At 44.2% G+C, this 12,556-nt stretch overlaps 1 protein-coding gene across 8 annotated transcripts in view; it reads right to left on the reverse strand.

Moving 5' to 3' along the window:
* The window catches only part of MBNL3 (muscleblind like splicing regulator 3), a 113,424-nt gene extending 101,339 nt beyond the window's left edge, over positions 1 to 12,085 (reverse strand). For 3 of the 8 annotated variants that reach the window (XM_025431242.3, XM_025431239.3, XM_025431237.3), the window contains exon 1: positions 10,888 to 11,177. The gene's annotated coding sequence lies outside the window, so the exon portion shown is untranslated. Of the gene's footprint in view, positions 1 to 10,887; positions 11,180 to 11,831 lie in introns of those variants that run through there. The other 5 variants (XM_035711630.2, XM_025431241.3, XM_035711629.2 and 2 more) reach the window with 3 other exon arrangements.
* Positions 12,086 to 12,556: the final 471 nt, after the last annotated feature.

The following is a 12,556-nucleotide window of genomic DNA, read 5'->3' on the forward strand; positions in this document are numbered from 1 at the left end:
AAGTTTAGCATTTAAATGTCTGTGATGAAAAGCCTAATTTCATTTCAAATTCTCAGACTTGAGAAAGCAGTAGTAAGATTTAATGACACTGGGAGGCAACTGAGGGCCAGGGTAAGGAGGTGGATGGTGGGGGGTAAAGACAAGATCCTTAGGATCCAACTGGAGATGCCAAGTGCCCCAGAAGGCAATGTTTTCCTCCCTTCTAATGGTTATTTAAGTCAAGGGAATATGCAAATATTGTCCAGGTTTCTAAGGATGTTTCCAATCTCCTAAAACAGTACACTCAGTACCACCTGTGAGTAAAGCTTTTTCTTTTCTATTACTGGGCTTAATTCTCATTAGTATAAAATAGTAATGAGAAAGGCTATGTGGCTATTGTCTTCTCTATTTGTATAATCATTCACATCAATATCCTAGGTATATTGAACAGACGCTTGCCTTCTGCCTCCTATCCACAGTTTTCAAATTCATTTAATGTCTGCCTTTGTTCACTGCAGAAAAAACAACCATGCTCAGATTTTCTCCCAATGTATGGTAAATGTGTACATTCATATTCTTTAAAAATCAGCTTTCTTCTGGCACATACCTTCTCTCTAGATAGGACTGTTTTTTATTTCTAAGAAATCAAAAGCAATTTTTGAACACTTTTAACTTACATTTAACTCATCCTAAAATAAGGTGGGCTTTATCTTACATTTAAATTTTCTTGACAATTCTTTTCCTGCTAGAAGAACTCAGGCCCAACTATCCCAAGATTTTTAGTGTGTTTTTTTTTCCTAAGATATACTTTTTTGCCTTCTGTTCCTAGCTAGCAGTCTTTTCTTTGTCTCGTGTTTTAGCAATACCACTTGGTAAATACAGAATACTGACAGGAAGTGGATCTCCTCAGGATTACAAAATACCATAGACATTAAACCTTATAGCAAGCATCCCAGCAGCAATATGCCTCATTTTTCAGATTGAAAAGTAGATACGTGACTGTCAAGGTATTTAAGTAGCCATTGCTTAGTGTGTCAGTACCACAGCCCCCAGTATCCCTCGACCACTTTCTCCTCAAAAGCAGGACAAAATGTTTCTTTTTTTAAAGATTTTTTTATTCATTTATTCATGAGAGACACAGAGAGAGGCAGGCAGAGGGAGAAGCAGACTCTCTGCAGGGAGCCTGATGTGGGACTTGATCCTGGGTCTCCAGGACCACATCCTGGGCTGAAGGCGGCGCTAAACCACTGAGCCACCAGGGCTGCCCTATGTTTCTGATTCAGTTTGAAATAAACGCCCACTAAAGCACTGACTTCTCAACCTTTTTGCTAGCAACAAATAGTAAGAAGCATATTTCACATTCGAAGTATGTATGTATCTAGATCTGAAAAAGCCTCACCAAAAATATCTAATCTTCCTACACAACATATTTTGATATTTTCTTACTATTTTATTCAATTTTGTTTATAAGAGTGCTAGTCACAACCTACTAAATGGTTTTCATTATGCACTAATGAGTTGTTGCCTACCACTTAAAAGCTACAATGACAGAATGAATAGACTTTTCCCATGCCATGAGCTAATGTTGGCTCCATATATAGCAGGGTAAATCTTCATTAACTTTGATGGCCCTAGTACAGACTGTGGCAGTTACCTGAGCCAGCTTGAAGTTTATTTTTGAATAACCTATAAAGAATCTGCTAAACAAAATAATGTCAAGGTGGAAGGGGTATGTAACCTCTCAGAACAAGATACTTCTAACATTTTTTGGATCATTATTTAAATGCAGCTGTGCTAATTAAATTTTAAATGAGTGTTAATTTTTCAGGTCAATAGAACACCTACTTAGAAAAACCTTGTTTGTTCTTAGCCCACAACATTTTGTAAACCAGAATATTGTCTTTAAGCTGAGCTAGGAAAATTTTAGTGTATCTTAACATCCAAACTCGGTGATGTTCAAAGAATAAAATCAGGTCTTTAAAAAATATATTTTGTAGTTCTGCCAGTCACTCTGTTTCTACATCTCCTCGAGGTTTCATCTAATAGCAACAACAGTAATGGGTATACAGTTCCTTCGTAGAGTGCTTTAAACTTCAGAAAACTCTTTTATTTTGTGAACTGGTAATGGCCAAAAATCCTTGGATGACTGCATATTTTAAAAAGCATATAATGACATTTGCCAGACCCAAAAATGAAACTTAATATTTGGTTTGTTGTGCATCTGACAGATTACTCAATCCCATGAAGAAAGCCAGGTGTCTGGCCTGTAATGATTGCCTATATTTCAGAGGTCCAGCTCACCCCCTGCACTCCCCCCACAATTTGGAAGATATGAAAAAAGTTAAAATTTTCAAGGTAAAGGATCAAGCTATGTTCAGAAGTGGGAGTGTCACACAACCTCCCTTACATGGTGGTATCTACTCTAGAACTCGGAACAGATGTTTATCTTCCATAAGCATTTAACATTTTGGCAAACTGACGGCTTAGGAAGTTAAGGGAGTGAAGGACAGGCCAGGAAGTCCGGAATTCCTGGATATGAACCTAATCTCGGTCTGACTCTGTTTTTGCTCTAAATCAATGCCAAACTCTTCACACCTCAGCTGCTTTATAGCAGGCAAGAATTATGCTGAGGACAAAACTGTTTCCTGGGAATGTCTGAGGTTAAACGGTTAACATTACAGCCCTCACCCTCAAAGGAACTTCCACAGAAGGCAGAGTGCTCCTGGTACACCTTATGTACTGTCATTATATCAGGGAATCCAAATGCAATATTGGTGTCCTGTGAAACTGACCTCGTAAAGGTATCATGCCTTCCATTCCTAAATTCTCGTCTACTTTAGCAACAATCAATTATCTAACCAATTAGGAAAGTCATTCATGTGAGTCTTACAGGTTTTTAAGGTAGCTGTAACACCTGGGAGGTGAGTGTTTTCTCTCAGTTAATACTGGGGTGAGTTAGGGGGCCTCATCCTTATCTGTCCCTTCCACCAAAAGGAAAATGTCCTAGCTACCCGAGTCTGGATTTGACAACCTGTGGACCAGCTCGTTGGTTCCTATCTTGAAAAGTGGCCCTGCATCCATCTGTGGCTCTGCCCACGCTGTCCTGGGCCCTTCAAAAGGCAGAATGTGGTTTCACTTTCTCCTCACCACCTCCTGATAAAAGAGCCCTGGTCTCTTCGTGGCATTTAATGAATGGTCCTCTACTCCTGGATTTGGACTTTTGGCCTTTCCAACCGGTCATTAACTGGCAGGAAATGCCCTCCTTGGCAATCACTATTGTGTAAATAGAGCTATAAACTTTCGAAGGCCCCATGCAATTCCCAGACCCTAAAGCTGCACGTGTGTGTGGGGGGGGACTCTTGATTATAACAGCACTGCTTTCCAAATTAAACTCAAACCACATGATACAGTCCATAAAATATACAAAACATGCAGTCCAGTGACAGATTTATTGTGGCCTTACAGAATAAAGCAAAAAAAAAAATCTATATGGAAAACACCGCTACTTTTGACCCAAAGAGCCCCCAAACAGGAAGTTGAAAGCAAATCAGCCAGCTGTGGTCTCACGGAGTCACGAAGGAGAACGAGGTGCAACCAGCATTTCCTGTCATTGCTTGTCACCATTTCTGAATGCCTCTGTCTGAACTGTTTTCTTCGATGGTTAAAAATACGGAAATTTCTTTGGGGATGGATGGAAGGCCAGGAGGCGGCTTAAAAGTGAAAAAAAAAATGTGACTTTTACCACACCCCCCACCCCCAGGTTACATAGCACAGGTCACACGACCAGTCACTTGAACTCCTATATTTTAAGGAACTCAGGAATGGACCATATTAGTAAAATAAGTCTTTACAACTGGACATTAGCTAGCCTTATTGTTTCCTGTTCATTTAGGATCAATTTTGAGAGCTGCTATTATATTAGTAAGGGAGAGGATTGCAGACTGCAGCATCTCATAGAGGAGGAACTCACTTCTGAGACTTGGTCTCTCTGCCCTGGTTCCCTCTCACCATTCCACAAGGCGACTTCAAAGTGCGTGCGTGCATGAGAACTTTCCAAGGGAATCATATCTTAGATCCTTTTATTACTATTATCATTATCACACTCTTTGCAACACGTGGAGGTATTCTTGTCTTTTTCCAGCAGTATGAAATGCCAAGCCCTATGGCACATTGTTCCAGCCTGTCAACTTCGCTATACAAAGGAGCTTTGGAAGAGAAGTTTTAGCCAGAAAGTAAAAGCATTTTGCCCTCTTATTATCATGACGCTAAAGCTCTCAGTATGTACAAATGAGTCCCCCAGCAAAACCAGGTTTCTCTGTCTGAGAAAGAGGATTCACACATGTTAGCAAGGCAGCGAGTTGCCTGGGCAAAAGTCCCCCCACCCAAATCTAAAGTCTTTCTCAAAAAGGCCCTCTTGGGGTGCCTGTCAATCAGAGCCCAGATCCTGGCTCACAGAAAGCTGGTAGCGCCCTTACTGACTGTAGCCTCTGCATCCACCTGAGGCCACTGCCACTACCACAGGCAATCATGAAACAGATCAGGTTATTTGGCACTCCAGTCTCCCACCTCATGTTTTCTGTATTTTGAAGCCTTTAGACCTAAAATGTGCCCTTATCACGCATACGATTTTTCACTCCTAACTTCTGGGTGAGCTAATAAGGTCTTTCTTCATGCTATCCAATTAGGAAAAATGCTCACATGAACTGAGGAGTTTAAATTGTTCTCAAAATCACTTTGGAAAAGAATACACTCCTCTACTTTGGGATCTTCATCGATCACAGACAGCAAGCATTTTGAGAAGAATCTGTGAACTGTGAACCCACAACTGGACCATCTCTCGAACACCTGACTTTTCAGAGAACAAATGCAACCTCCATGTGGGCACTACAGGGAAATGTGGCCTCCAGTGTTCCATGGGTCTTGCTGAATGTGTCTCTACACATTTTTTAACAATGCAGAAGCAGCATTACATAGTACCTGAATCGAATCTTAATAGAGCAGCCACTTTAACAGCACGTGTTCACCTCATTTTCTTGGTCTGTAAAGCACAAAATAGGAATTATACTAAGGGCTATATGCCCAAGATAGTATTATACGTGGTGCTTTTGTTTTGCATTGTTTTGTTTTCTTTCGTGAAGGTTGAGGACTACCAGACAAAAGGTGAAATGCAAGCTCTCTGGTTTTTACTGGCTTTTTTTTTTTTTTTTTTGCTAACAGCCCTCCCCCCCCCCCCCAAATCCTACTCTCTTGTTTGGTCTCTTCATACTGCCACATAAGGGGAGATTGCTTGAGGCTGTATCTAAAGAGTGATGGTCCTCTGGGCACAAAAGATAATTGTGGGAGATGCGAAATGGCAGCTCTTGTGTCTCTTGTACCCTGTGGACTTTGCTTTCTGGATCCAGTAAAAAGAGGCGCTATTCATACCTGTATCTTGGTAAATAAAAACCTATGCAAATTAAACCTCCAAATGGGCAGTGTTTAACTGAAAATGAGACAGCTCTCAGCGTCCTTTTGGTTTTTGTCTGTAACTTCATCACTTTCTAAACTACACGTGGCACAAGGCTTCGAAGTCCCCGTATTTCTCATTTTTTTTTCTTTTTCTTTTAATCTGGTGCAACGGTTTGAAGAACTATTTCTACAGAACTTCTTGTTGAAGACTGATTTCCCTGAGACAGGAGGCAGATACAGGTAAGTGTAACTGCACGTGATAGAAAAAAACAGCAGCTGGCTTGCAGGCCACTCCAAAGGCTGCCGCTGCTTGCTCTGCCCTGAGCCTGTTCCAGCTGTTACTGTGACTGCCAGAGGACACTCACCCTGGGCTTCAGTCTGATTGTTGCTGTTGTGGTTATTACTGATTTTGCGGGGAGGAGGGGGGACGCTAAAGATAGAGATACTGCTACCTGAAATCACAGGAAAGATGTTGATAAAAATCTAAGGACCAGTTAGAAAGACTAATCTACACTTCTATTTAACAAACTTTCATGGAGCGCCTACTACATGCCGGGCATGGAGGATGTGAGGCCAGAAAACCCAGCCACCTGCCTGATAAGTGGCCCAGGGACCCCTGAACAAGCCCGAAGATACGTCTCTCAAACTTCCACATCAATTGCAGGAAATGCCAGGAAGCTCAGGATGCAAAGAATCCGACGCAGATAATTTTGAAGCAGTTTGAATGATTCAAAATGGAAAAGAAGAGTCAGCTGGGATCCCTGGCTGGCTCAGCGGTTTAGTGCCTGCCTTCATCCCAGGGTGTGATCCTGGGGTCCTGGGATCGAGTCTCACATTGGGCTCCCTGCATGGAGCCTGCTTCTCCCTCTGCCTGTGTCTCTGCCTCTCTCTGTGTGTGTGTCTCTCATGATTAAATAAATAAAATCTTTTAAAAAAAGGGAGGGGGGAAGAAGAGCCAGCAAACTGCCAAGCTCTAGGATGCTCCCATGGCCTCAGGAGATCAAATAGCCTGTCAGAAGTTTCTAGTGCCAACTCCCCACATTTCGGTCCAGACTGCCTTTCTCAATTGGAGGCCCTTTCTTCCTGGGCCCATTGAGTTCACCCATGGTGCAGGCATAAAACAAACTCCTGCCTGAAATGGGAAACAAATCACTCCTACTCATAAGCCAATTTGGCACTGATGGAAGTGGGCCTTGAGAGTGGACATAGTATTTAACAAGCGTGCGTAATTGATTCTTAAATCTCCAAACAGGCTCTTTTCTTCCCCTTAACACTTTGTCCTCACGGCTGTTACAGAGTTCTGGGATGACTGTGCTGGAGTTTCTTGAAAAGCATCGTATGCACACAGAGGGAAAATTTATATGTGTATCATATATACATGCACGTGAATATACACGTAGATACATATGCATGTTATACTCACATACATACATGCACTACACACACACATGCTCATGTGCATTTAAATCAAACTTCTGGGATGCCTGGTTGGCTCAGCGGTTGAGTACCTGCCTTTGGCCCAGGGCGTGATCCTGGAGCCCCAGGATCAAGTCCCACATCAGGCTCCCTGCATGGAGCCTACCTCCCCCTCTGCCTATGTCTCTGCCTCTCTCTGTGTCTCTCATGAATAAATAAATAATACCTTTTAAAAAAAGACATTTAAATCAAACTTCCTTTCATTCTTCCTTTCTCTTGAGTATCCTTTTCCCAAAAGTTCACTGCCTGGAATTGAATAGATATTTGCCCATAATCTTCTAGGCAGAAGTCAACGCATGGCTGTATATATTGTTCAAAAGTGACAACTATTTTGTGCACGCATGTACGTGTGTGCTTGTGTGGATGTGCCCAGACAACCTGGGAATACCTTTATTTTTCACCCAAAAATAAGGTCCCTCTTCCCAGACTGCATTATGCCTCTGACCAATCTTTTAAAAACACTGTCGCTCCATTTAATATGAAGTAGAAATAAATGATGGATTGATACTGCGTTTTTACTAAAATGAGCTGGAAAAAAAACACCTCTCTGATCCCTTTTAGATCACATGGATGTCATTAACACTTGGTAATGTAACAGATACCTTATTTATCCTAATCCTCAAAGGTGTCCCTCCAACACTGTCATTTGGCTGTCTTGAGACGATATATAACCATTTAGGAAGAGCAGGATGCCTTGGAACCATCTGGTTTCCTTAAGATCTGAAAGCCCACATGAATACAGATCTAATTGCTTTCTTTTTGGCCATAATTTGTGTTTGTTTGTTGTTTGGTTGGTAATTAAAATTAAACGACTTGCTCCCAAACACAGTTTATTCTCCTAGGGAAAAAAGAAAAATTGCCACCTCATTTTATCTGAGGTACACATTTCCTTCTATTTTCGAAGTGACAACCGTATCACACCTCAGGAGGGGCAGAAAAAGCCCACAAAGAAACACAACTTCTGACTTCCGTTTTCTGACATAACATACACTGAGAATGGGGTTGAGGGGAATCCATCTGTTCAGCCTGAGAGACCCTGTTTAAGAAAACACAAGAGTGTGGAAGAACCTTGAGGTAGAGGTGACTGTAGCCTCGTGCTCTTTCAGACACTAGTGTTTTTTTGTTTGTTTGTTTGTTTTTGGTTTTGTTTTTGTTTTTTTGACACTAGATAGTTTTAACATGGCAGTGACCATTATCTACCTTTAATTACAGGATCAGATTACTTGTCAAACATGTAACTTATTCTTATCTGCTATGCCCCAATCCCTGTTTGTTGTCCTACCAGACAACATCATTTATTTCCAAACATGAAAATACCATCCCCTTCCTGAATGTATTGTGTTATTAAGCAGGAGCAGTGTATGATTTTCGGAATGAAAATCTACATCACTTGATGGCTTCTCACCCCCTTCCTCCTATCCCCTCTCACATCTAAAGACAGCTGGGTAGAGAACAAAATTGTACTTCAAACTATATTGTCAGCATTTGCAGAGCAGCCAAGAGACTGTCACTGTTCCAGCACGTGCAGTACAAAACCTTTTTTTCCTTCCCCCAAGCTGCTCTGGTTACTTCTTCATACTGTAGAGCTGGGCAAAATAATAAAATACCTACTGGTCAGAAAAATGAATTACATGAGAGCCTAGAGGTACAGTGAGAGGCAAACAGAATGCAGACAATTAGGAAAGTGGACCATCTCACCTACTTTAAATTTTTCAGTTCCTGCAGGTACACAAAAATGTACTGTTGCAATTAAAAGCTGGGCACAAAATCTGCTCCTTTGTGAATTTACAAATTACTCATTTTTTTCTTTTCTGATTCAACATCTTGCAAGTGTCTACTTTGCATGAAGCTTTGCTTAGGTAAAGGGTGGGTGCAAGGGAATACCAAAGATACTTTGGATACCAGCTCATAATCATAGGTTTTATATCCCCCTGAAAGAGCAGCTGCTGTAAAATGCCTGGAGTGGACAGTTGAGGAAAAAAAGGTACTTTATAATAGTCCTGGGAATCATTATGAGTGCTTAAAGCAGCAAAGGAAATTAGAGAAATGAAGTAGCTCTTAGAAGTAGAGCAAAACATGCAGTCACCACCTCCAGCCTTGCACTATATCAATTCTCTCTCAAAATATTTTTTTTTTCCTGGCAAACCCCTTCATTGATGTTTTCACATGGGGTCTCCAATCTCCTCACTATATGAAGCTGCAGCATGTTAACCGGCAAAACTTCCCCCTAACGTCTCTGCCACTAGTTTAGCTGGTCTATTCTGGCCTCAAGGTTTAATCTTTTCACGTTTTTTTTAAGGATGCTTTTGGTCCAAAGTCATTCAGCACCAAAGCAGCACATCAGAGGGCCAAGTGTGTTGAAGTGAGATGTAAGTCTTTAAGCACTAAAAATGGGAGAAGTTGGTCTGGGTCATCCTCCACCCCCCTTCCCCAGGGCAACAACACAGGTATCTGTTTGCTCTACCTGCAGGAACTCTCCTTTCAGATGTGAAGCAATGAATCCCCTATACACTTCTCTCAAAAAATGATCTGGAAACACTGACGCAAAATTCATTGTATAGTAAATTCCACTGTAAACAGTTCATTTTTTCCTTTTTAGGCACACCGCAGCACCTGGGCAGGAAAACTGCACTGTTCTTTAATAGGTGCAAAACAATCTCTTTCACCCCTTCCCAGAAGCTTGCTAAATTTAATAGCAGAAGAGTCTGCCAGCCAGTAGCTTCTATTGCTCAGGGAGAAGTAAAAAGTAGACAGAGGCAGAATATCAGCCGGCTATAGGCAAAAGCCCTTTTACACTATGTTTAGGGAAGTTTCCATAAACGTGAAGGCAGCTCCCAAAGGTACTGCATGCTGGGGCAAAAATTTAAAAACAACTTTAAAAAATTGTCATTTAAACATCTGCATAGGCAAAAAAGAAGGTATGAATATAACCAGAAATATCCGAGGTCTCTGGTAAGCCTCACTGTCAATATTCCTTTTATCAGAGGTTGGGGAGAACCACGGATGAATTATATTAAGGATGCCTAGTCACTTGGATTGCTATTTCAAGTGTCCACTTTCCAACCATCACATCAGTAATCACCCAGACTTATCGATTAAACCAGGGAGTCAACGCAGTGAAAAATCAGCAGTCATTTCAAAATCAAATCTTGTAATAATTGTTTTAATTGATGCTTTCCCATGAAGTTAATACATTTGTAGAGAAAGGATACCTGCTCATAATCATAAGCTTTATCCCGTATGTGCGGATCCATGCCCAATTAAGCAATTTGGGAACATGAACATCTAGGAAAAAAAAGAAGTCCTCTAAAATACACTACCTCGAGTAGAGCAATATAATAAATTCAACCTCACTGTTGTATCTATACATATCAATCAATAGACAGTAGTCCGAGAAGTACACAGTAGGTCAACTACAGTAATGCTAGAACTACACAAATAAATCACCTGAATGTTAAGTTTCGTTACTTGCCTTGATTTAATTTCGTTTTGTTACCATAAAAGCTGACTGTGTGAATGCTAAAAATAAAGTCACCTTTTTAACAGCCTCCTAAAATCTATCCTCATGCCCTTCAGATGCCGGTAGTAAAAGCAAGCTGCCAAATGTGTTGATCCAGAGCGGGAAAAGACAAGGCTCTGCAAGGAAGCTGAGGCACTGCTCACGATATCGCAGGAACACGGGGAAATTAGGTGTTAAAAGCCTTTGCTGATGATATGCCACGCAAGAAATGCCTTTAAATCACACAGAAAAAAAAAATCCGTATAGAAATATAAAAAGAAGAACACGAAAGAAAAGGCAGAGAAAAGGAAAGACGGAAGAACAGGAAGAAGAAGAAAGATTAAAGCCCTCAGATTGCAGCAAAGTTGCAGTATTACTTTTCCTTTTACTTGCCACTTGAAAACTAAAGTTTAAAAGGCATTTGATTTCGTTGGCGTCCCAGGAAGGCAGCCACTCTCACAACCCCGGCTCAACTCCAGCCTTACCTTATTATGCTGCCAGCGCAAACCCAGGGGCTAAGGGGTCTTGCTCTCAGCGGCAGCGGCGGGGGCAGCGACAGCGGCACATGCCATCTGTTAGCAGCAGAAGCAAAAGCAGCGCTGCGCGAGGTGGCCCCGGTGCCGGGAGAGCATTTAGCAGGGGTGCGTACTGAATGCCGCCATTTTAAAGCGAGGCTCCTGAAATCATTAGATATAAGCAAATTAAAGCCCGCCCCACCTACAGAACTTCATGACTGGGACGTGCAACCCTGCTCCGAGTCGCCGCTGTGGGGTGTAAAATGTGAAGGCGAGAGACGCGCGCACAGGGACTCCCGGACTGAGGCGACGATCCCGGCGCTTCCCCGGCCCCTCCGCCCCGACCCCCCCGGGCTCGCGCGAGCCTCCCTTCGGGCCCCGAGGCAAGGAGCTTCGCTTTGGCTCCCAAGCGCGGGGGCTCCCGGCCGAAGCAGGCCGGCGCCCTGGAGCGTGGGGGGCGCCCAGCCCGGGCCTCCCCCCCACTTCTCCCAAGCTCTTGGTTTAGTCCGCGCGGAGCACACCTCAGAGCTCTCGGCTCCCTCGCGGCGGCGGGCGTGGGGCTCCCGCCCCGGCTAGTAGCTGCCATGGCAACCCGGGCCCCAACCCCGCCCGGCCTCGCCAAAGGCGTGCCCTGCACCCGCCGGCAGGGTAGAGCCCGCGGCCGCCGCCGGTCCCCCTCACCCCCCACCCCCGGCGCCCGGTCAGCGGGACGCGACGGGGGAATGGCGCTCATGGGGGTTTCAGGCGCCAAAAACGGCAACTCGCGCGCAACTCTTCGGGCGGGTGGAGCGGCTCTCGGGCAGCGGGAACGCTGGGCCGGCCCTCAGCCGCCCGGCCCCGCCCCGCCCGGCCAGGTAGCGCGGCGCGCCCCGCACCGCCACAGCCGCCGCCGCCGCCGCCACCGCTAACCTCACCTGGCTCGGCACGCGCGGCTCCCGGCTTCGGCTGGCCGCTGCGGACAGGGCGGGAGTCAGGCAGCGGGCGGCCCCAGCTCCCGCGCCCACCCGTTCCTGTGGTCGGCCTCCTTCCCGCCGCTCCCAAAGAGCGCCAAAAGTCGCGCCCCCGCTCCGAGTGCGGGCACTTTCCTTCTGCAGGGCGCTGTTTGGTCGCCAAATGTATTCTTTGTGTGCTTCGTTCATTCGTGCGTGGTTCTCCGAGAGCGTCGCGCGGGCTTTATTCTCAGGGGGTGTGGCGCCTCTCCCCCCAAACCCAGCGGCCCAGCCTCCGTTACAAAGGCTCTCTGTCGTTTCTTTATTAAAGGAACGGGGGACAAATCATAACGCTCAGGTTTTACAAAAGCGAAAACAAACAGAGCTCGCGCACATCCCCGGAGAAGGGGGAGGGAGGCGGCAAAGTTTCTAGAGCTTCAGGAACTGAATTGCGAATGAGAAATGCGGTGTGGCTCAAAGCTGTACGCTTAGAGTCACTTCAGATACGGGTGAAGTGAGACAGGTAATTCCCTAAAAATGGCCTTAGTCAACAAATATGTTGGCTCACTGGAGGCCAAAAAAGAAAAAGAAAAAGAATACTCACCAGCTGCTTTCCTGGGAGCTAACTTCTGTAAAAGTCCCAATCCTTTATTTCCCCTTAAGAACCTCCGGGAAATTTTGACTGGTGCCAATAGTTTCCCTTCTTCGAT

The sequence above is a fragment of the Canis lupus genome, chromosome X (assembly GCF_003254725.2).
Source record: "Canis lupus dingo isolate Sandy chromosome X, ASM325472v2, whole genome shotgun sequence".
Classification (NCBI taxonomy): domain Eukaryota; kingdom Metazoa; phylum Chordata; class Mammalia; order Carnivora; family Canidae; genus Canis; species Canis lupus.